This window comes from Abrus precatorius, unplaced genomic scaffold (genome assembly GCF_003935025.1).
Source record: "Abrus precatorius isolate BTA unplaced genomic scaffold, Abrus_2018 Scaffold0, whole genome shotgun sequence".
NCBI lineage: Eukaryota > Viridiplantae > Streptophyta > Magnoliopsida > Fabales > Fabaceae > Abrus > Abrus precatorius.
Genome location: NW_020874290.1, coordinates 3,726,068 through 3,750,786, shown reverse-complemented (window position 1 = coordinate 3,750,786; position 24,719 = coordinate 3,726,068). Strand labels below are relative to the sequence as shown.

General features: G+C 41.4%; 1 non-coding gene across 1 annotated transcript; it reads right to left on the bottom strand.

The window, feature by feature from the left end:
* Positions 1 to 4,425: 4,425 nt before the first annotated feature.
* Positions 4,426 to 4,532, bottom strand: LOC113853631. The gene has a single exon (XR_003502677.1). It is a non-coding gene; the product is annotated as a small nucleolar RNA R71 (small nucleolar RNA).
* Between the last annotated feature and the right edge of the window lie 20,187 nt (positions 4,533 to 24,719).

Sequence of the window (24,719 nt, the reverse complement as noted above, 5' to 3'; positions counted from 1 at the left end):
GTTCCACTTTCGTTGGCGAAAGTGATAACGCACACTGGCAACGCTTACTCTTGTAAATAAAAGTGATTACGCACAGGCTCTTCTTCTCCTTTAGGCTCTAGAATGATCACTTTCGCTAACAATAATGATCACGCCCAGGCTGCATCCCATAATTCTTGTATTTTGGAGTCCAACATTGCCATTCTTCCTCTTCCTTTCCATTGATAATTCATTTCCATGACTTTTGCTCAGATTATTCCTTCAAAAACAAGTTAAATTCCTTAAGAACTAAGCATAAATTCTACAAATGTGAAAATAACTACAAATTGAAATAAAACTTTCAATCATTCTCTTTTTCTGAGTTTTTCTGCTTTCTTCATATATTTTCCTTATTAAATGAGCTAGAATTATGCTAAAATATCAGTAAAAATATGGATTCATCACTTTTCCTGTTAGTCCTACCAGTCACTTCCAAGGTGTTTCAGTGGCCCGAGATGAGTTTTGTACGTGTTCCTTAGCGACTAATCAAAGGAGGACCCAGGCGAGACCCAAATCAAATCAGAATTTGGGCCAAAAGGCGCCAGGAGGCGAGGGAGAGACAGGGAACTCTTCCTATTAGTCCAAGCAGTCACTTCTGAGGGGTTTCAGTGGGCCGAGATGAGTTTTGCACACGTTCCTTGGCGACCAAGCAAAAGAGGACCCTGGCAATTCCCAAATCAAAATTTGGGCCCAAAGGCGCCAGGAGGCGAGGGAGAGACAGGGCGCTCTTCCTATTAGTCCTAGCAGTCACTTCCGAGGTGTTTCAGTGGCCCGAGATGAGTTTTGCACGCGTTTCTTAGCGACCAAGCAAAAGAAGACCCAGGCGATACCCAAATCAAAATTTGGGACCAAAGGCGCCAGGAGGCGAGATAGAGACAGGGAGCTCTTCCTATTAGTCCAAACAGTCACTTCCAAGGTGTTTCAGTGGCCCGAGATGAGTTTTGCACGCATTCCTTAGCGATTAAGCCAAAGAGTACCCAGGCAAGACCTAAATCAGAATTTGGGCCCAAAGGCACCAGGAGGCGAGATAGAGAGAGGGAACTCTTCCTTTTAGTCCTAGCAATCACTTCCAAGGTGTTTCAGTGGCCCGAGATGAGTTTTGCACGCGTTTCTAAGCGACTAAGCAAAAGAGATCCCAGGTGAGACCCAAATCAAATCGGAATTTGGCCCCAAAGGCTCCAGGAGGCGAGAGAGAGACAGGGAACTCTTCCTATTAGTCCTAGCAGTCACTTCCAAGGTGTTTCAGTGGCTCGAGATGAGTTTTGCACGCGTTCCTTAGTGACTAAGCAAAAGAGGAACCAGGCGAGACCCAAATTGGAATTTGGGCCCATAGGCGCCAGGAGGCGAGAGAGAGACAGGGAACTCTTCCTATTAGTCCTAGCAGTCACTTCCAAGGTGTTTCAGTGGCCCGACTTGAGTTTTGTACGCGTTCCTTAGCGACTAAGCAAAAGAGGACCTAAGCGAGACCCAAATTGGAATTTGGGCCCAAAGGCGCCAAGAAGCGAGAGAGACAAGGAACTCTTCCTATTTGTCCTAGCTGTCACCTTCAAGATGTTTCACTAGCCCGAGATGAGTTTTGCACGCTTTCCTTAGCGACTAAGCAAAAGAGGACCCAGGCGAGACCATAATTGGAATTTGGGCCCAAAGACGCTAGGAGGCGAGAGAGAGAGAGGGAACTCTTCCTATTAGTCCTAGCAGTCACTTGCAAGGTGTTTCAGTGGCCTGATATGAATTTTGCACGCGTTCCTTAGCAACTAAGCAAAGGAGGACGAAGGCGAGACCCATATTGGAATTTGGGCCCAAAGGCACCAGGAGGTGAGAGAGAGACAGGGAACTGATGAATCCATATTTTGACTGATATTTTAGCATAATTCTAACACATTTGATAAGAAAAATATATAAAGAAAGCAAAAAAACTCAGAAAAAGTGAAGGAATTGACGTTTTGTTTAAATTTGTAGTTATTTTAATAATTGTGAAATTGTTGCTTAGGAATTAAGTTTTTAATCTTGTTTTTGAAGGAATAAATTGAGCAAGGATCATATCCATGTAGGTTTGTTGACAAGGAAGAGGAAAGAAGCAAGTCTGGACTCCAAAAACACAAGAATAAGAAATTGCAGACTGGGCGTGATCACTATTGTCAGTGAAAGTGATCACTTCAGAGCTCAAAGAAGAAGTGAAGCCTGGGCATTAACACTTTTATCATTAAAAGTGATAGTTCCAGAGAGGCAAAATATCAAGAAAGCTCTGCGTAACCACTATTGTCATCAAAAGTGATCGTTCCAGAGAGTCTTCAACTTGGCGAGTTGCCCGTAGTCACTTTTATTAGCAATAGTGATAACGCGCAACTACATTGGCTCTGCGTTGTCACTTTTATCATCAAGAGTGATAGTTCTAGAGAGCTCTCAATATCAGGAAGTTGCGCGTGGCCACTATTTCTGGGAAAAGTGTTAACGCGCATCCAAAAACTCTCTGCGTAACTACTATTTCTCATAAAAGTGATGACGTGAAAATCTGAGAAATTCTATAAATACTAGAAACGATCCAGAAAGAGGGGATTCTGTTCATTTTCAGTTTTCTTTAGTTAGATTCTTGTTAGAGGAAGTGAGAGAGAGGAGTGGGGATTCGAATCTCGGAGCTTCACGAAGAGGAATTGGAGTGGAGCAAGCTTCCATGGCGAGTCTGATTTTCTTATTCTCTTCTTCTCTTTCTTTTCTTTTCTATGCTGCCATGGCTGTGTAATTTGTTCATAGTTAGGGATTGTAGATCTGAAACGAATGTGTTGAATTGATTTTGGATCTGGATTTCAAGCTTTGGAATAGATTGAGTGATTCATTCTGCACTTTACGTAGGAATTGAATGAAATTTGATTAACTAATTTCAGAGGAACTCTTGTCAATGGAAATTGAATTTGTTCTTCAGATCTGAACCAATCACCAAGATTATAGTTTTCTTAGGGATAAGGAACTTTGATCTTGCAATCTTTTGGTTTCTTATACTTAAAGCGATGTTGAATTAAATCAGATCTAAGGAATTAAAATGTTTTAATTGAATGTTAGGTTCACTGAGTTAAGGAATTAACCTCTGAACAATAGAACGTGAAATTGATTGTCTTTCTTTCCAAATGCTTGTTAATTCAGAACTTTATTGATTAAACATTGGAGTTTTTGTGAAGCAATTCCTAGCTATGGTTTCTTTCTCTGTTATCACATAATTGTTTGTTCATTGTTCTGTTTTCTGCAAGTTCATTATACTTTTAATTGTTCTAGTTTGCTGTTATTACATGTTACTACTCTCCTTCCAATTTCAAAAAAGCTTAAATGGTTATAATTCTATGAAGTGGTATTTGAAACCTAAATTCCCTGTGGAGACGATATTTAGATCTTAAATTTACTCATTACTTGCTGCAATCCTAGTGCACTTGCTAGTGTTAGATTGCGAACAAGTTTTTGGCGCCGTTGCTGGGGAATTTTGCATTTCAATATCATTAGTAGTAGAAAAGTAACTAGATTGAGCATTTATTTTGTTGCTTTGCTTTCAAATTGCTTTCTGCATAATTTTACTGCACCTTGTGTAGTATTCTGCATCATATTGCTGTCTGCTGCATAGAGTTTTTACATCCTTTTATCTGCATAATTTTGGTTTTCATTGTTCTTCATATTTGTAATTGCCATTCTGCATATTTGTACATGATTTTACAATTCTGTAACTGCTAGATTTAAGTTTCTATATGCTTTTACTGATAGATTTTGCATGATTTCTGTTGTGCATTTCTGAATATCAATTGTAGTCTAATTTTGTTTTAATCTGATTTGTATATGCGTGGTAAAAACAAGAATAAATCAATTTTGGTCTTTGATCCTGACATAGACATAACTTTGAGAAGATTGAGAAAAGAGTCTAGAGCAGAAAAAGGCATAGGGAGTGATAGTGAATTCGAAGCTGTCCATTCTCCAGAATTTTAGAGTAATCCTAGAGTGAAAAGATCATCTACACCCTTGAGACAACCAAATCCAGCAATAGAAATGGCAGAGCAGAACAGAATTAGAACATTAGGGGACTATGCTATTCCTAACATGCAAGGTTTTAACTCTTCTATAATTAGGCCAACTATTCAAGCCAACCATTTTGAGATTAAACCTGCCCTACTACATTTAGTCCAACAGGATCAGTTTTCTGGAGGAAATTCTGATGATCCTAACCTGCATATTTCAAATTTTCTACAGCTATGTGACACCATAAGAATGAATGGAGTTAGTGAAGAAGCTATCAGATTAAGACTATTTCCTTTTTCCTTGAGAGATAGAGCAAAATGTTGGTTACAAGCTCAACCACAAGCAAGCATCACAACCTGGACAGAACTTGTAAATAAGTTTTTAACTAAATACTTCCCTCCATCCAAAGCTGCTAAGTTGAGAGGAGAAATTACATCCTTTGTGCAGCAAGAAGGAGAATCATTGTATGAAGCCTGGGAAAGATACAAAGAATTGCTTAGAAGGTGTCCACATCATTGTATCCCAGATTGGATGCAATTGGAAACTTTTTATAATGGGATGAATGCAGTAACAAGAACAATGGTTGATCCTGCTACTGGAGGTTCATTAAATACAAAGTCCTTAGAAGAATCTCAGAGAATTATTGAGATGATGGCATCTTCAATGTATCAGAATTCAAACTCAAGAAATCAAGGAAGAAACTCTGGTCATGAAGCTAAGGTTCTTGAAACTTTTCTTGCACAGAATTAGCTACAAAATCAAATGTTTTCAGAACAATTAGCTGCCTTAACACAACAAATCAGCAATCTACAAACAGGGAGTATGCTTACCAGTCAGCTAAGTTGTGATTTTTGTGGAGGAAACCATGTAAATGGTGCATGCGAGGCATCTACAAGTGAACCACAAGAGCAAGTGAATTATATGAACAATTTTCAGAGACAATGTATTTCAATTTTCGAATAATAGAACTCAGCAGTATTCTAATTGGAATAATCAATATTCTGCTGCAAAGAATTCTAACTCAAATTTGCCTTTTTCTAATGCAGGTCCAGCAACACAACAGCCTTATTTTCAGAGGAATTCATCCACTCAACCTTAAGGAAATCAGAAATTTTCCAAACCTATGAATGAGAGGTTGACTGAGATGGAAGAAACTATGCTGCAATTCATGAAAGTGACTCAAACAAGCTTCAAGAACCAAGAAGCTTCCATGAAGAAACTAGAAACACAAATCGGACAATTAGCTGAACAACTATCCAGCAGGGATGAAGGAAGATTTCCAAGCAATACAATAATCAATCCTAAAGAGCAATGTCAAGCCATAACTACAAGGAGTGGAGCTGTAGTTGCAAGCCCTAAACCAGCAGAAAAGAAAGTAAATGATGCAGCAGAGAGAAAAATTGAACAAGATCTGCAACAAGGAAATTTTAAGCTATTGAAGAAAGACCATTCAGAAGAAAAAGTAGATGTTCCTATGAATTCTGAGAGGAAAACCAAAAAGCAACTCTTTGAGGAAGCTTGTAAGCCAATAGATCCAGAAAAATACAAGACGCTGCCCTATCCTCAAAGAGTCCAAAATCCTAAACAAGAGGAACAATTTGAAAGGTTTATGAATGTCTTTAAGAAATTACAAGTTAACATTCCTTTTGCGGAAGCTTTGGAGCAAATGCCTTCATATGCAAAGTTTATGAAAGAACTACTTTCCAGAAAAAGGAAGCTAGAGCATGATAAAACAGTACCTTTGACAGAGGAGTGCAGTGCCATTCTCAAGAGAAAGCTACCTCAAAAGCTGAAAGATCCTGGATCATTTAGCATTCCTTGTGAAATAGGAATTTGCACTGTGGGAAAAACATTGTGTGACTTGGGAGAAAGCATAAATTTGATGCCATTGGCTGTTCTGCAGAAACTTGGGATAGAGGAAGTGAAGCCCACCAATATTACACTGCAACTAGCTGATAGATCATACACTTATCCATATGGAGTTGTTGAAGATTTATTAGTTAAAGTTGATAAGTTCATTTTTCCTGCAGATTTTGTAATTCTGGACATGGAAGTGGATTCCAACATTCCTTTGATACTAGGAAGGCCATTTCTTGCAACTGGAAGAGCCTTAATAGATGTACAGAAAGGTGAACTTATGATTCGAGTTCAAGATGAGAAGGTAGTGTTTAATGTGTTTGAAGCTTTAAAATATCCAATTGAAGATAGTACATGTATTAAGGTAGATATACTAGATGCTTTTATTACACAATGCCATATTAATGAAATTGATGAACTTGCTGTGTTAGAAGAAATAATATCTGCAGGGAATAACAAATCTGAACTTCTGCATGAAGAATACATCATGGAAGTGCAGCAGCAATTAGAGGCTCTGCCAATTCAAAAATCTGCAGAAAATTCAGTGAAGGAGAAGCTAGAAAAGGATGATAAAGAAGAGGAAGAGCAAAAGCTAGAGCTAAAACAACTTCCTTCCCACCTGCGGTATGCATTTATGGATGAGAAACATCAAAATCCAGTCATCATCAATAATGAACTTAAGGAAGAACAAGAGGAAAAACTACTGAGAATTTTGAGAGAACACAAATCTACAATTGGATGGAGTATTGCAGATCTAAAAGGTATAAATCCTTTATTTTGTAAGCACAAAATTTTATTTGAAGAGAATTTTAAGGCTGTTGTGCAGCCACAAAGGAGGTTAAACCCAGCCATGAAAGAGGTAGTTAAAAAGGAGGTCATGAAGCTGTTAGATGCAGGAATAATATACCCTATTTCTGACAGCAATTGGGTAAGTCCAGTTCAAGTTGTTCCAAAGAAAGGTGGTACTTGAGTTGTACCTAATGAAAAGAATGAACTTGTCCCTACTAGGACTGTGACTGGATGGAGAATGTGCATAGACTATAGGAAATTAAATGATGCAACCAGAAAAGACCATTTCCCACTACCATTTGCAGATCAAATGCTAGAAAGACTTGCTGGACATTCATTTTATTGTTTTCTTGATGGGTATTCAGGATATAATCAAATAGCTGTGGATCCTTTAGATCAAGAGAAAACTGCATTTACATGTCCATTTGGAGTCTTTGCATATAGGAGAATGCCATTTGGTTTGTGTAATGCCCTTGCCACTTTCCAAAGATGCATGCTTTCTATTTTTTCTGATTTGGTAGAAGACATCATAGAGGTATTCATGGATGATTTCTCTGTTTTTGGTGATTCTTTTGATGATTGTTTAGCTAATCTATCCACTATTTTGCAGAGATGTCAAGACACTAACCTTGTGTTGAATTGGGAGAAGTGCCATTTTATGGTACAAGAAGGCATTGTCCTTGGTCACAAAATTTCAGAGAAAGGAATGGAGGTGGACCAAGCTAAGATAGAAGTCATTAGTAAATTGCCTCCACCTATCAATGTTAAGGGAGTTAGAAGTTTTTTAGGGCATGCTGGTTTTTATAGAAGATTCATAAAAGATTTTTCCAAGATTGCTAAACCCTTGAGTAATTTACTTGTAAAAGATGCAGATTTCATATTTGATGATAGTTGTTTGCATGCATTTTCTGTTTTAAAAGAGAAACTGATTTCTGCACCTATTCTTGCAAAACCAGATTGGAAATTACCTTTTGAACTCATGTGTGATGCAAGTGATAGTGCAGTGGGTGCTGTGTTAGGACAGAGAAAAGATAGGAAATTACATGCTATCTATTATTCAAGCAAAGTGTTAAATCCTGCACAAGTGAATTACACAACAACAGAAAAAGAACTTTTAGCTGTTGTATATGCTTTTGATAAGTTCAGATCATATTTAATGGGTTCAAAAGTGATTGTATACACTGATCATGCTGCTCTTAAATATCTTTTGACAAAACAGGATGCAAAGCCCAGATTATTAAGATGGATTCTACTCCTCCAAGAATTTGAGCTAGAGATCAAAGACAAGAAAGGGAAAGAAAATAGTGTTGCTGACCACCTATCCATATTACCTTTGGAGAGTTCAACCACTGAATCATTGGAAATAAATGAAGAATTTCGAGATGAAAAGCTGTTTGCAGTGGATAACATGCCTTGGTTTGCTGACATTGCAAATTTTAAAGCCACTCAATTCATTCCAAAGAGGTTTACCTGGCAGCAAAAGAAGAAGTTCTTACATGACAGCAAATTCTATGTGCGGGAAGACCCACACCTGTTCAAAATTAGAGTAGATGGGTTACTTAGAAGGTGCATTCCACAAAGTGAGCAAGCTGAGATACTATGGCATTGTCACAATTCAGAATATGGAGGCCACCATGCAAGTTCAAGGACTGCTGCAAAAGTTTTGCAAGCAGGTTTCTTTTGGCCTACACTCTTCAAAGATGCCAAGAGGTATGTGGAAAACTGTGACAAATGTCAAAGAACTGGAAATATCTCAAGAAGACATGAGCTGCCATTAACCAACATCTTAGAAGTGGAACTATTTGATGTATGGGGGATTGATTTCATGGGACCATTTCCCCCATCATTCTCACACGAATACATTTTAGTGGCAGTGGATTATGTGTCTAAATGGGTAGAAGCAATTCCCACCTGATCAAATGATGCAAAGGTAGTGATTTCTTTTATAAGAAAGAACATTTTTTCAAGATTTGGTGTGCCTAGAGTGCTGATAAGTGATAGAGGTACTCACTTCTACAACAAGTATCTTGAAGCTGTATTAATGAAATATGGTGTGAAGCATAAGGTTGCTACTCCATACCATCCACAAACAAGTGGACAAGTGGAGGTTTCAAATAGAGAAATCAAGCAAATTCTAGAGAAAGTAGTGAACAGCTCAAGGAAGGATTGGTCAAAGAGACTGGATGATTCATTGTGGGCATATAGAACTGCTTTTAAAACTCCAATTGGTATGTCTCCATATCAGTTAGTATTTGGAAAGGCCTGTCACCTACCTCTAGAGCTGAAACATAGAGCATATTGGACTACAAAATGGCTTAACTTCAATCTGTCAAGTGCTAGAAGGAAGAGAGTTTTGCAGCTGCATGAATTGGAGGAATTCAGACAGCAAGCTTATGAGAATGCAAAGTTGTACAAAGAAAGAACCAAGAGAATCCATGACAAGTTCATTCTGCAAAAAGATTTCAGACCTGGCCAGCAAGTGCTGCTATTCAATTCAAGATTAAAATTGTTTCCAGGGAAACTGAAATCTAGGTGGTCTAGACCATTTTTAATTAAGAAGACTTCTCCCTTTGGAGCAATTCTTATAGAAGATCAGAAAACAGGGAGGGAATTCAAGGTCAATGGGCAAAGATTGAAGATCTATCATGGAGAAGAGTTTGCAAGAAACATATCATGCTTGAAATTGGTTCCTCTTGAGTGAGGAACAACTAATGTCAAGCTAGTGACATTAAAGAAGCGCTTTGTGAGAGGCAACTCACATTTCTAACCCAGTTTAAGTTTTCTATAGTGTTTTTAGAATTCTGCATATTAATGTTCTGTAAATTTCTAATATTCTGCGAAAATTCTGCAAAAATACTGCTGAATCTGATTTTCTGAGGTGCAATTGGATGCCTAAATTGAGAATTGATGAGGTGAATGTGAATCAAAGGGTTAAAATTCTGCATAATCAGATTTTCCAATTTTCTGTTCTTCTGCTATGTAATTTTGCTGCATATCTTTGTTGAGGTGAAATTGATATGTGAATTGAGATCTAATATGTCTAATGTGTATCTGCAGAATTAGAAATATGTATAATCATGTTTTACAATTTTATCCAAGTTCTGCATATATGTTGTTACAGCTGTCTTTAAGAATTGAATCTGATAAATGGTCAAAGGTTTGAAATTGATATTTAATATGGAGAGTGTGTATTTGATGGATTCGAGAGTGAAAATTGAATTAATTGAGGTTTTAGAGGTATTTGATTAATGAGAGGAGTCACTTTATTGCAGAAAAGAAGCTACGCAGAGAATGCATTTTGAGGTTTACTGCTGGAACAATCACTTTTACTGATAAAAGTGATCACGCAGAGACAGATGGGAAAATGAGCTCTCTAGAACGCTTCCTTTTTCTGTCAGAAGTGACTACGCACAGGTAAGTAAACTTCTAATATTTCTGCGTTAGTACTTTTATTGAAAAAAGTGATCACTTTGCTGCACGTTATCACTTTGCTCAGCAATAGTGATAACGCGCGCCTCGCTCTAAAAAATCCACTCTCTAGAACATTCACTCTTACGAATAATAGTGATAACGCTGGGAATTTTAATAACATAAAAGTCACTTTTATTCTCCAAAGTAGTCATGTGCTCAAGCATGTCTATAAATACTGCTAAGGGTGAATACGCACATACGTTTTTAAATTAAAAAAAAATCCCTTCCCTCTCTGAGAGCTTTCCTCATAAATCTCTGCATTGCGATTCAGAAGCTTCTTCTTCCCTGTTCGAACATCATTTCTGCATCTTCAACCAAGGTACACTTCCCTCACTTCTAAAATCTGTGATTGGGATTTTTGTATGTGTTTAAATATTTTGGGGAAGTTGCTGAAAAAAAAGGGTAACTAAGAATGTTCGAGACATTTAAATCAATTTGGGGAATAGAAAGTACTGAAATTAGGTTTTGCTGTAACTTGAGTTTTCTGAGAAGATTCAATTCTGCATTGCACTTTTCACATTAATAAACTTCTGCAGAAATTGACTTGACCTAAAAAGACTTTAATAATAATGTTTTGATTGAGAGATATTGAATTTGAAGTCTGAATTTATCTATTGAGCTGTGTTCTGCATATAGTGTCTTGGGAAAATGTCGAGATGAGTGTTGGGAAACTATTTTGATATTAGTTGCTTCAAGAATAGAATAGACAATACTCTGAATTGGTCTTTCTTTGTCAACTATGACATTTCTACTGGATAACTGACATTGCATTGCACACTATATGCATCACATTCTGCAACATTTTAGTTGACTTAAATTGAAGTGTGTGAATTGGTTGATTAGAAATTTCTGAATACGACTATTTAAAATTACCTGCTGTGATGGAACCACTTCTGCATTAGTCTGAAAATTACAATAAGTGAGTTGCAGCAATATTTTTGGAAATTGATTGAAACCTGAACAGATTGTTCTGCGCTACCCTAATTCTTTATGACAGTGAACACATCCTAAATTTCCAAATTAGGAGTATCCAAATTTCTCTGAATGTGATGGATTAATGTTGTGCATCTATACTGTGCATCTGTATAATACATGTTCTGACAGCAGACTTGAATTCACACACTGAGACTATTTGGTTCAAAATAGAATGGATAATACTTCAAATAGTTGTTCTCTATCATGTATGTTAGTTTGATGGGATAGTTGAAATCACATTGCACTATATGAACCAAATCTCTGCAGAATCTGAACTGATAACAACAAAATTTTTTGAAACTGTGGAATTGGAAATTAGAATGCATAACTGTGCTGAAATTGAGATTAGACATTAAATTGGGAATATCTGAAGTGCATACTTGATTGTAAAATGAATACAACTTGTGAATTTTTGCTGACAGCACAAAAGTGGTTTGAAAAATTGGTCAAGGCATGTAATTATCTTTTTGCGTTACCCTGATATTTGATAAGAGTGTGCACTCTGAAATCCTGCTGTTAGATTTTGCATGTTTTGACTAAGTTGTGCAATTGGGTGTTGGTATTTGAATGTGAATGATATTATTAGCAGATTGCATGATGTGAAGTATTAGAAAATTTAAATTTCTGCAAATTGCTTGATTGAACTTTTTGCAGTATAGGATTATTCTATGGTTCTAAAATTTTAAACTAACAATTACTCCTTTCTTGCAAAAAATTACAAAATGGTTAGGACTTCATTCAATACACCTGTGGGTCCTCCTAAGAAGAAGCAAGCTGCATCTTCTACCACTCCTAAGAAGAAGCGAGCTGCATCTTCCACAACTCCAACAAGAAGATCTAGCAGAAATCTCCAAGCTGTAGCATCAAAGAGGGCCAGATTTGATGGTGTCTCAAGTTCCTCACCTATTCAGATTTCTGAACCCTCACCTTCTCCTTCACCTCAGACAAGGTCATCTGTACCTGCATCTGAAACCTCACCTTCTCCACCACCTCCAACAAGATCTCCTGCACCTGCACCTTCACCTACACCATCACCCCCACCAAGAACAGCTGCACCCTCAGGATCTTCACCACCTGCCACACATGATCCAAGATTCAGAAGTTTGGCTCATGAAAACTTTTTCAGAGCCAATATTCTAAGAAGAAAAATTGTTCCTGACAGAGCATTCCAAATAGCTGGGAACAATTACCCTGAATTCAAAGAGGAAATCCAGAGAAGAGGCTGGGAATTCTTTTGTGCAACAGCTGGTCTGGGTTGGAAGGAAATCACTCAAGAATTCTATGCCAATGCCATGAGGTTTAAAGGAAAAGGAATCCCTAAGTTCAGCTCCATGGTCAAAGGCATGAGGATTGACTTCTCTCCAGCAAACATCAACAGGGTGCTAGAAATTAATTTTGCACAACATGCTGCACAACTGGACTTCAAAACATTTAAGGAAAGTCCAGATATTGATTTTGTGCAAATTCTGGACAGGATTAGAAAACCAGGCACCACATGGGAGCTTAACCAGTCTAAGAAGCCAAAGCACATTGTAACCAAAAATCTTCTGCCCTTTGCCAAAGTATGGAGCATGTTTATCTTAAATTCTTTCATGCCTGTCAAACATAGCTCCACACTAGCTGTCAAGAGGGCTGCTCTGCTTTTTGCCATAGTCTCCGACATCTACATAGATGTGGGAGAAGTAATAAGTGAATGCATTTTGGGAATACTGAAGACAAAAAGGGATTCATTAGCCTTCCCTTCAATAATTACATTACTTTGTGAAGACACAGGAGTAGAGTTTGGTGATTATCAAGAGAAAATCAGAGCTACACCATCCATTTCTGCAGCTCTGATCAAAGAGATTTATGCAACTGTCTCCTGCACCTCTGCAGCCCTAATTCCTTCACAATTCAAGAAAGAGAAACCGATGATGATGACGGACACTCTGAAGCAACTAGCTGAAGGGCAAAATCAATTGGTTGAAAGACAGACTGAGCTGCACAATAGCCTCAAAGATGGAGTTATGTTAATGGAATGTATTATGTTGAACATTGGTCAAAAATTGGGAATGACTAAAGATGAAATGTATCATACTCCAGACTTGGCAGAGAATGCCCAGTGCCTTCGTTCTTCTGTTTTCAAGAATATGCCAATATAAAGAACCCACTTTCCTCAGCCACCATTTGAAGAGGTAGTGGAAGAAGAAGAAGAAGAAGAAGAAGGTTCTGAAGAGGAAAGCTCAGAGGAAGAAGATGCAGCAGAAGATTAGTTTAGGGATTTATTTTCTGTTATTAGGATTTTGTAAATTTATGGTAGTTTTAAACTTTTTGGGTTGTAATCACTATTTGGTACAATTTGGTTTAAATTTCATATACTTGTTCTGCAATTATATTAGTTTTTAACTAATTACCTTTCTCTTGCTGCGAATTGATGGAATTCTGGTGTTTTTGTGCAGAGAATGTCACACACACAACACTCACACACATTAGATGGTGACACTTGCACAAGCTGCCATGAAAGGGGGGTTTCATTCTCTACCTCTTGTTCATGTGTTAGCTTCACATTATACTGAATTAATTTTGAAAAACACCAAAATACTAGAATAGATAATAAACTGCTGGCTATGAATTCTGTGTGAATTTCTTTTTAAGTTGTTTTTCCCATTCTCAAAATGAGATCACACTTGTATTTTCAAAAATGAGGCAGTTGCCACTAGGTGAATATATTTCTGAAAAGTGCATTGTGTTTTCATTAATCCACATGATCACTTATAAATGCCTAGTGAGACTTGAGCTGCCTATTTCTTTTTCTTGTGTGATTACTCAGATTTTACTGCATTCTCTAGAACTTGCCCTTGTTCTTAATTGAATATGCATGTTACAGTTCTCACACACATGATAGAGGCCATGTTTGATATACTTAGTTAGCCTAAAATGCCTTCCCTTATGATTAATTGCCCTAGTTTACCCCTTTGAGCTTAATATTCCCGTTTCTTGAGTTAACTTCATTACAAGCCTTGCTGAAAAACCAATTTTACCATTCAAATTAATCATAGGCATTGTGAGTTTAATCAAGAATGAGTTTTAAAACTAAGTTTGGGGTAGCATCCATTTATGTTGCTTGAGGACAAGCAAATTTTTAAGTTTGGGGTAGGGGAATATCAAGCTATCTAAGTTTGAGTTCAAAAAGTCAGAAAGAAAGAACATAAGTGCTGCAGAAAAATGAAAAATTATGCAGCAAAACTGTGGAAAGAGTAAAACATGAGTTCAAAAATAGAATCTGAGTTGAAAAGAGCAAAATGGAGATCAAAAAGAAGAAATTCGCAGTAAACTGTTCCAGAGAAAAAGAAAAAGAAATTCAAGGAAAAGAAAAGAGTAAATGGAAGCAAGAGAAGAAAAACGAAAATGAAAATTCTACTGCACAAAAACAATTTGTTTGCTGCATAATTGAGGGATTTAATGTGAATTGATGCTAAACCAGACTAGTTTTAAAGTCATTCACTCAAAATGCCTCTGATCTTTTGAAATTGCAACTTGTTTCTTATTTTGTTCAGTATCTACCTTAACCTAAGCCCTGTTATAAATTGTAAAAATTCCTCTTGATGTGTGATTGGCTGTACTAAGTAGAGGAGATGGAGAAATTGGGCAAGCATATGGTAGAGTGTAGCTGAATTGATGATTAAAGAGAGAAAACAGTATCTAAACACTGCTGAGAAATAAGGGAAACACTGTCCAGTGAGAAGTGATCATGATTTTTAATGTTTCTCACATGAACTTGGCATATATATATTCACTTAGATAGCAATTCTTGTTTAAAATTTGATGAAAGCATTGTGATTGCAATGATGAGTAATTGGATGAAGATCTTGTATGAAAATTTTGCAGAAAACACAGAATTGGAAATTGAAAAATCTGAGAAAAGCAGTTTGCTAATTGGTTTTTGAAAAGTGGAAGAATTACCCTTGGTTTAGTTTGATTTGCTTGAGGACAAGCAAAAATTCAAGTTTGGGGTAGTGATGAATCCATATTTTGACTGATAGTTTAGCATAATTCTAACACATTTGATAAGAAAAATATATAAAGAAAGCAGAAAAACTCAAAAAAAGAGAAGGAATTGAAGTTTTGTTTAAATTTGTAGTTATTTTAGCAATTGTGAAATTGTTGCTTAGGAATTAAGTTTTTAATCTTGTTTTTGAAGGAATAAATTGAGCAAGGATCATATCCATGTAGGTTTGATGACAAGGAAGAGGAAAGAAGCAAGTCTGGACTCCAAAAACACAAGAATAAGAAATTGCAGACTGGGCGCGATCACTATTGTCAGTGAAAGTGATCACTTCAGAGCTCAAAGAAGAAGTGAAGCCTGGGCATTAACACTTTTATCATTAAAAGTGATAGTTCCAGAGAGGCAAAATATCAGGAAAGCTCTGCGTAACCACTATTGTCATCAAAAGTGATCGTTCCAGAGAGTCTTCAACTTGGTGAGTTGCGCGTAGTCACTTTTATCAGCAATAGTGATAACGCGCAACTACCTTGACTCTGCGTTGTCACTTTTATCATCAAGAGTGATAGTTCCAGAGAGCTCTCAATATCAAAAAGTTGCGCGAGGCCACTATTTCTGGGAAAAATGTTAACGCGCATCCAAAAACTCTCTGCGTAACTACTATTTCTCATAAAAGTGATGACGTGAAAATCTGGGAAATTCTATGAATACCATAAACGATCCGGAAAGAGGGGATTCAGTTCATTTTTAGTTTTCTTTAGTTAGATTCTTGTTAGAGGAAGTGAGAGAGAGGAGTGGGGATTCGAATCTCGGAGCTTCACGAAGAGGAATTGGAGTGGAGCAAGCTTCCATGGCGATTCTGATTTTCTTCTTCTCTTCTTCTCTTTCTTTTCTTTTCTCTGCTGCCATGGCTGTGTAATTTGTTCATAGTTAGGGATTGTAGATCTGAAACGAATGTATTGAATTGATTTTGGATCTGGATTTCAAGCTTTGGAATAGAACGTGCAATTGATTGTCTTTCTTTCCAAATGCTTGTTAATTCAGAACTTTATTGATTAAACATTGGAGTTTTTGTGAAGCAATTCCTAGCTATGGTTTCTTTCTCTGTTATTACATAATTGTTTGTTCATTGTTTTGTTTTCTGCAAGTTCAATATACTTTTAATTGTTCTGGTTTGCTGTTATTACATGTTACAACTCTCCTTCCAATTTCGAAAAAGCTTAAATGGTTATAATTCAATGAAGTGGTATTTGAAACCTAAATTCCCTACGGAGACGATATTTGGATCTTAAATTTACTCATTACTTGCTGCAATCCTAGTGCACTTGCTAGTGTTAGATTGCGAACAACAACAACTCTTCCTATTAGTCCTACCAGTCACTTCCAAGGTGTTTTAGTGGCCCAAGATGACTTTTGCACACATTCCTTAGCGACTAAGCAAAAGAGGACCCAGGCGAGACCCAAATTGGAATTAGGGCCCAAAGGCGCAGTCACTTCCAAGGTGTTTCAGTGGCCCGAGATGAGTTTTGCACATGTTCCTTAGCGACTCAGCAAAAGAGGACCTAGGTGAGACCCAAAATAGAATTTGGGCCCAAAGGCGCAGGAGGAGAGAGAAAGACAGAGAACTTATCCAATTAGTCCTAGCAGTCACTTCCAAGGTGTTTTACTGGCCCAAGATGAGTTTTGCACGTGTTCCTTAGCGACTAAGCAAACCAAGTTCCAGGCGACACCCAAATTGGAATTTGGGCCCAAAGGCGCCAGGAGGCGAGAAAGAGACAGAAAACTCTTCCTATTAGTCCTAGCAGTCACTTCCAAGGTGTTTCAGTGGCTCAAGATGAGTTTTGCACGCGTTCCTTAGTGACTAAGTGAAAGAGGACAAAGGTGAGACCCAAATTGGAATTTGGGCCCAAAGGCGCCAGGAGGCGAGAGAGAGACAGGGAACTCTTCCTATTAGTCCTACAAGTCACTTCCAAGGTGTTTCAGTGGCCCGAGATGAGTTTTGCATGTGGTCCACAGCGACTAAGCAAAAGAGGACCTAGGCGAAACCCAAATTGGAATTTGGGCCCAAAGGCACCAGGAGGCGAGAGAAACAAGGAACTCTTCCTATTAGTCCTAGCAGTCACTTCCAAGGTGTTTCATTGGCCTGAGATGAGTTTTGCATGCTTTCCTTAGCGACTAAGCAAAAGAGGACCCCGGCGAGGCCCAAATTGGAATTTGGGCCCAAAGGCGCCAGGAAGCGAGAGAGAGACAGAAAACTCTTCCTATTAGTCCGACCAGTCACTTCGAATGTGTTTCAGTTGCTCGAGATGAGTTTTGCACGCGTTCCTTAGCGACAAAGCAAAGGAGGACCAAGACGAGACCCAAATTGGAATTTGGGCCCAAAGGTGCCAGGAGGCAAGAGAGACACAGGGAACTCTTCCAATTAGTCCTAGCAGTCACTTCCAAGGTGTTTCAGTGGCCCGAGATGAGTTTTGCACGTGTTCGTTAGCGACTAAGCAAAAGAGGAGCCAAACGAGACCCAAATTGGAATTTGGGCCCAAGGCGCCAGGAGGCGAGAGACAGACAGGGAACCTATCTTATTGGTCCTCGTGGCCACTTCCAAGGTGCTTCAATGGCCTGAGATGAGTTTTGAATGCGTTCGTTAGCGACTAAGCAAAAGAGGAGCAAAGCGAGACCCAAATTGGAATTTGGGCCCAAAGGCGCCAGGAGGCGAGAGAGAGACAGGGAACTCTTCCTATAGTCCTACCAGTCACTTCCAAGGTGTTTCAGTGGCCCGAGATGAGTTTTGCACGAGTTCGTTAGCGACTAAGCAAAAGAGGACCCAAGAGAGACCCAAATTGGAATTTGTGCCCAAAGGCGCCAGGAGGCGAGCGAGAAACAGGGAACTCTTCCTATTAGTCCTACTAGTCACTTCCAAGGTGTTTCAGTGGCTCGAGACGAGTTTTGTATGCGTTCCTTAGCGACTAAGTAAAAGAGGTCCTAGGCGAGACCCAAATTAGAATTTGGGCCCAAAGGCGCCAGGAGGCGAGAGGCAGACAGGGAACCTATCCTATTAGTCCTGGCAGTCACTTCCAAGGTGCTTCAGTGGCCTGAGATGAGTTTTGAATGCGTTCGTTAGCGACTAAGCAAAAGAGGACCCAGGTGAGACCCAAATTAGAATTTGGGCCCAAAGGCGCCAGGAGGCGAGAGAGAGACAGGGAACTCTTCCTATTAGTCCTACCAGTCACTTCCAAGGTGTTTCAGTGGCCCGAGATGAGTTTTGCACGTGTTCCATAGCAACTAAGCAAAAGAGGACCCAGGCGAGACCAAAATTGGAATTTAGGCCCAAATGCACCAAGAGGCTAGAAAGAGATAGGGAACTCTTCCTATTAGTCTTAGCAGTAACTTTAAGGTCTTTCACTGGCCCGAGATGAGTTTTGCACGCGTTCTTTAGCAACTAAGCAAAAGAGGACCCCGGCGAGGCCCAAATTGGAATTTGGGCCCAAAGGCGCCAGGACGCGAGAGAGAGATAGACAACTCTTCCTATTAGTCCTAGCAGTTACTTCCAAGGTGTTTCAATGGCCTGAGATAAGTTTTGCACGCGTTCCTTAGCGACTAAGCAAAAGAGGACCTAGGCGTGACCAAAACTAGAATTTGGGCCCAAACGCGCTAGGAGGCTAGAGAGAGACAAGGAACTCTTCCTATTAGTCCTAGCAGTCAGTTCTAAGGTGTTTTAAAGGCCCGAGATGAGTTTTGCACGTGTTTCATAGCGACTAAGCGAAGAAGGACCCAGGCAAGACCCAAATTGGAATTTGGGCCCAAAGGCGCCAGGAGGCGAGAGAAACAAGGAACTCTTCCTATTAGTCCTACCAGTCACTTCCAAGGTGTTTCACTAGCCCGGGATGAGTTTTGCACGCGTTCCTCAGCGACTAAGCAAATGAGGACCCAGGCGAGGCCCGAGATGAGTTTTGCACGCATTCCTTAACGACTAAGCAAAAGAGGACCCAGGCGAGACCCAAATTAGAATTTGGGCCCAAAGGCGCCAGGAGGCGAGAGAGAGACAGGGAACTCTTCCTATTAGTCCTAGCAATCACTTCCAAGGTGTTTCACTGGCCCGAGATGAGTTTTGCACGCGTTTGTTAGCGACTGAGCAAAAGAGCACCAAGGCGAGATCCAAATTGGAATTTGGGCCCAAAGGCGCCAGGAGGCGAAAGAAACAAGGAACTCTTCCTATTAGTCCTACCAGTCACTTCCGAGGTGTTTCAGTGGCTCGAGATGTGTTTTGCACATGTTCCTTAGCGACTAAGCGAAAGAGGACCCCGACTAGGGCGAAATTCGAATTTGTGCCCAAAGGCGCCAGGAGGCGAGAGAGAGACAGAGTAGTCTTCCTATTATTCCTAGCAGTCATTTCCAAGGTGTTTCACTAGCCCGGGATGAGTTTTGCACGCGTTCCTCAGCGAATAAGCAAATGAAGACCCAGGCGAGGCCCGAGATGAGTTTTGACGCATTCCTTAACGACTAAGCAAAAGAGGACCCAGGCGAGACCCAAATTAGAATTTGGGCCCAAAGGCGCCAGGAGGCGAGAGAGAGACAGGGAACTCTTCCTATTAGTCCTAGCAATCACTTCCAAGGTGTTTCACTGGCCCGAGATGAGTTTTGCACGCGTTTGTTAGCGACTGAGCAAAAGAGGACCAAGGCGAGATCCAAATTGGAATTTGGGCCCAAAGGCGCCAGGAGGCGAGAGAGAGATAGGGAACTCTTCCTATTAGTCCTAGCAGTCACTTCCAAGGTGTTTCAGTGGCCCGAGATGAGTTTTGCAAGCGTTACTTAGCGACTAAGCAAAAAAGGACCCCGGCGCCAGGAGGTGAGAGAGAGACAGAGAAATCTTCCTATTACTCCTAACAGTCACTTCCAAAGTGTTTCAGTGGCGCGAGATGAGTTTTCCACGCGTTCCTTAGCGACGAAGCAAAAAAGGACCCAGGCAAGACCCAAATTAGAATTTGGGCCCAAAGGCGCCAGGAGGCGAGAGAGAGATAGGGAACTCTTCCTATTAGTCCTACTAGTCACTTCCAAGGTGTTTCAGTGGCCCGATATGAGTTTTGCACGTGTTCCATAGCGATTAAGCAAACGAGGGCTTAGGTGAGACCGAAATTGGAATTTGGGCCCAAAGGCGCCAGGAGGTGATAGATTGACAGGCAACCTATCGTATTAGTCCTAGCAGTCACTTCCAAGGTGCTTCAGTGACCTGAAAAGAGTTTGGCACGCGTTCGTTAGCAACTAAGCAAAATAGGACCAATGCAAGACCCAAATTGGAATTTGGGCCCAAAGGCGCCAAGAAGCGAGTGAGAAACAGGGAACTCTTCCTATTAGTCCTACCAGTCACTTCCAAGGTGTTTCAGTGGCCCAGGACGAGTTTTGTACGCGTTCATTAGCGACTAAGCAAAAGAGGTCCCAGGCGAGACCAAATTGGAATTTAGGCCTAAAGGCGCCAGGAGGCGAGAGAGAGACAGGGAACCTTTCTTATTAGCTCCTAGTCGTCGCTTCCGAGGTGTTTCACTGGCCCGAGATGAGTTTTGCACGCGTTCGTTAGCGACTAAGTAAAAGAGGACCTCGGCGAGGCCCAAATTGAAATTTGCGCCCAAAGGCGCCAGGAGGCGAGGGAGAGATAGACAACTCTTCCAATTAGTCCTACCAGTCACTTCCAAGGTGTTTCAGTGGCCCGAGATGAGTTTTGAACGCAATCCTGAGCGACAAAGCAAAAAAGGACCCAAGGGAGACCCAAATTAGATTTTGGACGCAAAGGCGCCAGGAGGCGAGAGAGAGACAGGGAACCTTTCCTATTAGTCCTATTAGTAACTTCCAAGGTGTTTCAGTGGCCCGAGATGAGTTTTGGATGCGTTCCTTAGCGACTAAGCAAAAGAGGACCCAGGCAAGACCCAAATTAGAATTTGGGTCCAAAGGCGCCAGGACCCGAGAGAGAGATAGGGAACTCTTCCTATTAGTCCTAGCAGTCACTTCCAAGGTGTTTCGGTAGCCCGAGATGAGTTTTGCACGTGTTCCATAGCAACTAAGCAAAAGATGACCTAGGCGAGACCCAAATTGGAGTTTGGCCCCAAAGGCACTAGGAGGTGAGAGAAACAAGGAACTCTCCCTATTAGTCCTAGCAGTCACTTCCAAGGTATTTCACTAGCCCGAGATGAGTTCTGCACGCGTTCCTTAGCGACTAAGCAAAAGAGGACGACGGCGAAGCCCAAATTGGAATTTAGGCCCAAAGGCGCTAGGAGGTGAGAGAGACACAGGGAACTCTTCCTATTAGTCCTAGCAGTCACTTCCAAGGTGTTTCACTGGCCCTAGATGAGTTTTGCACGCATTCCTTAGCGACTAAGCAAAAGAGGACGCAGGCGAGACCCAAATTGGAATTTCAGCCCAAAGGCGCCAGGAGGGGAGAGAGAGACAGGGAACTCTTCCTATTAGTCCTACCAGTCACTTCCAAGGTGTTTCAGTGGCCCGAGATGAGTTTTACACGCGTTCCTTAGCGACTAAGCAAAAGAGGACCCAGGCGAGACCCAAATTGGAATTTGGGCCCAAAGGCGCAAGGAGGCGACAGACACACAAGGAACTCTTCCTATTAGTCCTAGCAGTCACTTCGAAGGTGTTTCAATGGCCCGAGATGAGTTTTGCTCGCGTTCCTTAGCGACTAAGCAAAAGAGGACCCAGGCGAGACCCAAATTGGAATTTGGGCCCAAATGCGCCAAGAGGCGAGAGGGAGACAGGGAACTTTTCCTATTAGTCCTAACAGTCACTTCCAAGGTGTTTCAGTAGCTTGAGATGAGTTTTGCACGCGTTCCTTAGTGACTAAGCAAAAGAGGGACCCAGGCGAGACCCAAATTAGAATTTGGACCCAAAGGCGCCAGGAGGCGAGAGACGGACAGGAAACTCTTCTTATTAGTCCTACCAGTCACTTCCAAGGTGTTTCTGGGCCCGAGATGAGTTTTGTACGTGTTTCATAGCGACTAAGCAAAAGAGGACCCAGGCGAGACCCAAATTGGAATTTGGGCCCAAAGGCACTAGGAGGTGAGAGAAACAAGGAACTCTCCCTATTAGTCCTAGCAGTCACTTCCAAGGTGTTTCACTGGCCCTAGATGAGTTTTGCACGCATTCCTTAGCGACTAAGCAAAAGAGGACGCAGGCGAGACCCAAATTGGAATTTCAGCCCAAAGGCGCCAGGAGGCGAGAGAGAGACAGGGAACTCTTCCTATTAGTCCTACCAGTCACTTCCAAGGTGTTTCAGTGGCCCGAGATGAGTTTTACACGCGTTCCTTAGCGACTAAGCAAAAGAGGACCCAGGCGAGACCCAAATTGGAATTTGGGCCCAAAGGCGCAAGGAGGCGACAGACACACAGGGAACTCTTCCTATTAGTCCTAGCAGTCACTTCGAAGGTGTTTCAATGGCCCGAGATCAGTTCTGCACGCGTTCCTTAGCAACTAGGCAAACGAGGACCCCGTCGAGGCCCAAATTGGAATTTGGGCCGAAAGGCGCCAAGAGGCGAGAGAGAGAAAGTGAACTCTTCCTATTAGTCCTAGCAGTCACTTCCAAGGTGTTTCAGTGGCCCGAGATGAGTTTTGCACGCTTTCCTTAGCGACTAAGCAAAAGAGCACCCCGTCGAGGCCCAAATTGGAATTTGGGCCGAAAGGCGCCATGAGGCCAGAGAGAGACAGGGAACTCTTCCTATTAGTCCTAGCAGTCACTTCCAAGGTGTTTCAGTGGCTCGAGATGAGTTTTGTACGCGTTCCTTAGCGACTAAGCAAAAGAGGACCCTGGCGACACCGAAATTGGAATGTGGGCCCGAAGGCGCCAGCAGGTGAGAGATAGACAGGGAACCTATCCTATTAGTCCTAGTAGTCACTTCCAAGGTGTTTCAGTGGGTCGAGATGAGTTTTGCACTTGTTCCATAGCGACTAAGCAAAAGACGACCTAGGCGAGACCCAAATTGGAGTTTGGCCCCAAAGGCACTAGGAGGTGAGAGAAACAAGGAACTCTCCCTATTAGTCCTAGCAGTCACTTCCAAGGTATTTCACTAGCCTGAGATGAGTTCTGCACGCGTTCCTTAGCGACTAAGCAAAAGAGGACCCCGTCGAGGCCCAAATTGGAATTTGGGCCGAAAGGCGCCAAGAGGCGAGAGAGAGACATAGAACTCTTCCTATTAGTCCTAGCAGTCACTTCCAAGGTGTTTCAGTGGCCCGAGATGAGTTTTACACGCGTTCCCTAGCTACTAAGCAAAAGAGGACCCATGCGAGACCCAAATTAGAATTTGGGCACAAAGGCGCCAGGAGGTGAGAGATAGACAGGGAACCTATCCTATTAGTCCTAGTAGTCACTTCCAAGGTGTTTCAGTGGGTCGAGATGAGTTTTGCACTTGTTCCATAGCGACTAAGCAAAAGAGGTACCCAGGCGAGACCAAATTAGAATTTGCACCCAAAGGCGCCAGGAGGCGAGAGAGGGACAAGAAACTCTTCTTATTAGTCCTACCAGTCACTTCTTAGGTGTTTCAGGGGCCCGAGATGAGTTTTGGACGTGTTTCATAGCGACTAAGCAAAAGAGGACCCAGGCGAGACCCAAATTGGAATTTGGGCCCAAAGGCGCCAGAAGGCGAGAGAGAGATAGACAACTCTTCCTATTAGTCGTAGCAGTCACTTCCAAGGTATTTCACTGGCCCGAGATCAGTTCTGCACGCGTTCCTTAGCAACTAGGCAAACGAGGACCCCGTCGAGGCCCAAATTGGAATTTGGGCCGAAAGGCGCCAAGAGGCGAGAGAGAGACAGTGAACTCTTCCTATTAGTCCTAGCAGTCACTTCCAAGGTGTTTCAGTGGCCCGAGATGAGTTTTGCACGCTTTCCTTAGCGACTAAGCAAAAGAGCACCCCGTCGAGGCCCAAATTGGAATTTGGGCCGAAAGGCGCCATGAGGCCAGAGAGAGACAGGGAACTCTTCCTATTAGTCCTAGCAGTCACTTCCAAGGTGTTTCAGTGGCTCGAGATGAGTTTTGTACGCGTTCCTTAGCGACTAAGCAAAAGAGGACCCTGGCGACACCGAAATTGGAATGTGGGCCCGAAGGCGCCAGCAGGTGAGAGATAGACAGGGAACCTATCCTATTAGTCCTAGTAGTCACTTCCAAGGTGTTTCAGTGGGTCGAGATGAGTTTTGCACTTGTTCCATAGCGACTAAGCAAAAGAGGACCTAGGCGAGACCCAAATTGGAGTTTGGCCCCAAAGGCACTAGGAGGTGAGAGAAACAAGGAACTCTCCCTATTAGTCCTAGCAGTCACTTCCAAGGTATTTCACTAGCCCGAGATGAGTTCTGCACGCGTTCCTTAGCGACTAAGCAAAAGAGGACCCCGTCGAGGCCCAAATTGGAATTTGGGCCGAAAGGCGCCAAGAGGCGAGAGAGAGACATAGAACTCTTCCTATTAGTCCTAGCAGTCACTTCCAAGGTGTTTCAGTGGCCCGAGATGAGTTTTACACGCGTTCCCTAGCTACTAAGCAAAAGAGGACCCATGCGAGACCCAAATTAGAATTTAGGCACAAAGGCGCCAGGAGGTGAGAGATAGACAGGGAACCTATCCTATTAGTCCTAGTAGTCACTTCCAAGGTGTTTC